This window comes from Oncorhynchus kisutch, unplaced genomic scaffold (assembly GCF_002021735.2).
Source record: "Oncorhynchus kisutch isolate 150728-3 unplaced genomic scaffold, Okis_V2 scaffold801, whole genome shotgun sequence".
In the NCBI taxonomy this organism is placed as follows: Eukaryota; Metazoa; Chordata; class Actinopteri; order Salmoniformes; family Salmonidae; genus Oncorhynchus; species Oncorhynchus kisutch.
This window is the reverse complement of record NW_022262746.1, coordinates 65,171-68,552: the sequence shown is the minus strand read 5'-3', so window position 1 is coordinate 68,552 and position 3,382 is coordinate 65,171. Positions and strand designations below refer to the sequence as shown.

At 40.2% G+C, this 3,382-nt stretch overlaps 1 protein-coding gene across 1 annotated transcript in view; it reads right to left on the bottom strand.

Moving 5' to 3' along the window:
* ugdh (UDP-glucose 6-dehydrogenase) overlaps positions 1-3,129 on the bottom strand; it is a 31,041-nt gene extending 27,912 nt beyond the window's left edge. The window contains 1 exon segment of the mRNA XM_031816464.1: positions 2,895-3,129. The gene's annotated coding sequence lies outside the window, so the exon portion shown is untranslated.
* Between the last annotated feature and the right edge of the window lie 253 nt (positions 3,130-3,382).

Below are 3,382 nucleotides of genomic sequence, written 5' to 3'. Positions count from 1 at the left end.
ATGTAATCCAACCAGGGTAGGTTACTGTCTAAATGTAATCCAACCAGGGTAGGTTACTGTCTAAATGTAATCCAACCAGGGTTGGTTACTGTCTAAATGTAATCCAACCAGGGCTGGTTAGGTTACTGTCTAAATGTAATCCAACCAGGGTTGGTTACTGTCTAAATGTAATCCAACCAGGGTTGGTTAGGTTACTGTCTAAATGTAATCCAACCAGGGTAGGTTAGGTTACTGTCTAAATGTAATCCAACCAGGGTAGGTTACTGTCTAAATGTAATCCAACCAGGGTAGGTTACTGTCTAAATGTAATCCAACCAGGGTAGGTTACTGTCTAAATGTAATCCAACCAGGGTAGGTTACTGTCTAAATGTAATCCAACCAGGGTAGGTTACTGTCTAAATGTAATCCAACCAGGGTTGGTTACTGTCTAAATGTAATCCAACCAGGGTTGGTTACTGTCTAAATGTAATCCAACCAGGGCTGGTTAGGTTACTGTCTAAATGTAATCCAACCAGGGTTGGTTAGGTTACTGTCCTAAATGTAATCCAACCAGGGTAGGTTACTGTCTAAATGTAATCCAACCAGGGTTGGTTACTGTCTAAATGTAATCCAACCAGGGTTGGTTACTGTCTAAATGTAATCCAACCAGGGTTGGTTACTGTCTAAATGTAATCCAACCAGGGTTGGTTAGGTTACTGTCTAAATGTAATCTAACCAGGGTTGGTTACTGTCTAAATGTAATCCAACCAGGGTTGGTTACTGTCTAAATGTAATCCAACCAGGGTTGGTTAGGTTACTGTCTAAATGTAATCCAACCAGGGTTGGTTAGGTTACTGTCTAAATGTAATCCAACCAGGGTTGGTTAGGTTACTGTCTAAATGTAATCCAACCAGGGTTGGTTAGGTTACTGTCTAAATGTAATCCAACCAGGGTGGTTAGGTTACTGTCTAAATGTAATCCAACCAGGGTAGGTTAGGTTACTGTCTAAATGTAATCCAACCAGGGTAGGTTAGGTTACTGTCTAAATGTAATCCAACCAGGGTAGGTTACTGTCTAAATGTAATCCAACCAGGGTAGGTTACTGTCTAAATGTAATCCAACCAGGGTAGGTTACTGTCTAAATGTAATCCAACCAGGGTAGGTTACTGTCTAAATGTAATCCAACCAGGGTAGGTTACTGTCTAAATGTAATCCAACCAGGGCTGGTTAGGTTACTGTCTAAATGTAATCCAACCAGGGTTGGTTACTGTCTAAATGTAATCCAACCAGGGTTGGTTACTGTCTAAATGTAATCCAACCAGGGTTGGTTAGGTTACTGTCTAAATGTAATCCAACCAGGGTAGGTTAGGTTACTGTCTAAATGTAATCCAACCAGGGTAGGTTACTGTCTAAATGTAATCCAACCAGGGTAGGTTACTGTCTAAATGTAATCCAACCAGGGTAGGTTACTGTCTAAATGTAATCCAACCAGGGTTGGTTACTGTCTAAATGTAATCCAACCAGGGTTGGTTACTGTCTAAATGTAATCCAACCAGGGCTGGTTGGGTTACTGTCTAAATGTAATCCAACCAGGGTTGGTTAGGTTACTGTCTAAATGTAATCCAACCAGGGTAGGTTACTGTCTAAATGTAATCCAACCAGGGTTGGTTACTGTCTAAATGTAATCCAACCAGGGTTGGTTACTGTCTAAATGTAATCCAACCAGGGTAGGTTACTGTCTAAATGTAATCCAAAGTGTCCACCAAACCTCGTTTCTGAATTTAAAACTAATCCTTGAAAGTAATCATCTAGTTTTTCAAAGAGTATTTGTAATCTGACTACAATATGTTTGCTGGTAAAGTAATGGATTTACAATGTAATCTATTACTCCCCAACCCTGGTGGGCAACTGGCAAGGAACAACTCCCTGGAGGGAAGGCACCTTAATAAAACAAACTAGAAAAGACGAGACAAATTGAACTTCAGAGTATATGACCCTCACTTGAGTAAGGAACTATAGAAGCCAAATAGCTCATTTTAAAAATAGTGGTATAATGTTAGCCTATTTGGATAAAGGTTTTGTGTCTGTGCAACGGAGCACGTTGTTGGAAAAGAAAACGAGATTATTACGTAACTGTGTGTAAAAGTACTGTAGTGAAACAGGTAGGGAGCAGGACTTGAACCCTCAACCATCTAAACCCGAAGTCCAGCGTGATATCGACCGTGCCCCCGAGCATATACTCAAGTGGCAGAGTCGATATCCGCGTTTATAAACCCAGGATCGTTACACTGCTAAACTCTGCACAACAACTTTCACGATGAAGTCCGACATCGAGGCATTAATCCAGAATGTCGGAAACCAGTTTAATACAGGATGTTTTTAAAATTCCGTTCTGATTTAGGGTGCGTTCGTAAATTCACTCTGGCTATCTACTCCGTTTTCAGGGCGTCTTGATTGTGGCAGAGCACAGAAACACTGGATGAATTTACGAACCAATCAACACCCGTTAAATATGGCCGGTGTCAGTAAACAGTCGGGGGAAAAAAGAAAAAGTCATTTAAATTGTTTTCCAGCAGCACAGTTACAGTCCACCAACACTCTGGATAACATGAAAACATCCGAACCAGCTCTGCTTGGTTGAGTAAAATGTGTCAGATTGGAGGTGTTCTCTCATTTGTGTCTTTTGAAGTAGCTAGCAAATTAACATTAGTCAAGCACCGAAGTTAGGGTCAGAAAACTGAATTTTCGAACGCACCCTTGGTTGGATTATTCTACTCGACTAAAGTGAATCAGAGAGAGAGAGAGAGAGAGATGTCAATCTCAACAAATATGAGCGTCCAAAGGTTTCTGTAACAGTTATAACGTTATTATAATTGATTAATAATTACATAGCTATTTAGTAGTAAAACACTTACCACTGCGGAGACAACTACCCGATCTCACGGATAAAATCCAATTCGCAAAAAACTCACTTCCGTTATCGGTATAATCAGATGTATTCCTTGTTACTGACGCGATGTAAATTGGTCACTGAAATATTGTTGCTTTGAAGATCTTTGGGGGTGAGGAAGGGGTCGCTTGTCGATAGTTGCTGTACTTAAACCCTTTAGTTACAAATGAGAGCTCAGTAATGTTGCATTTTATGCTGGGTTTCCACTAGATGCCACAGTCACAAAGTCAAATTGGCTCTATTGTATAAATTCATACAAAAATGAGATGTTTGCTCTTAATTTAGGGTTAGGTATAAGGTTAGCATTATGGTTAAGGTTTCAAATAACATTTTAATTAAGAGAAATTGACGAAATAGGCTGCGTTTTTTAAAAACCTTGTGTCTGTGGTAACTAGTGGCGACCCTTGTACAAATTGGGCGAAGTAAAGTCTTCCGGGGTTCTGCGTCGCGTAC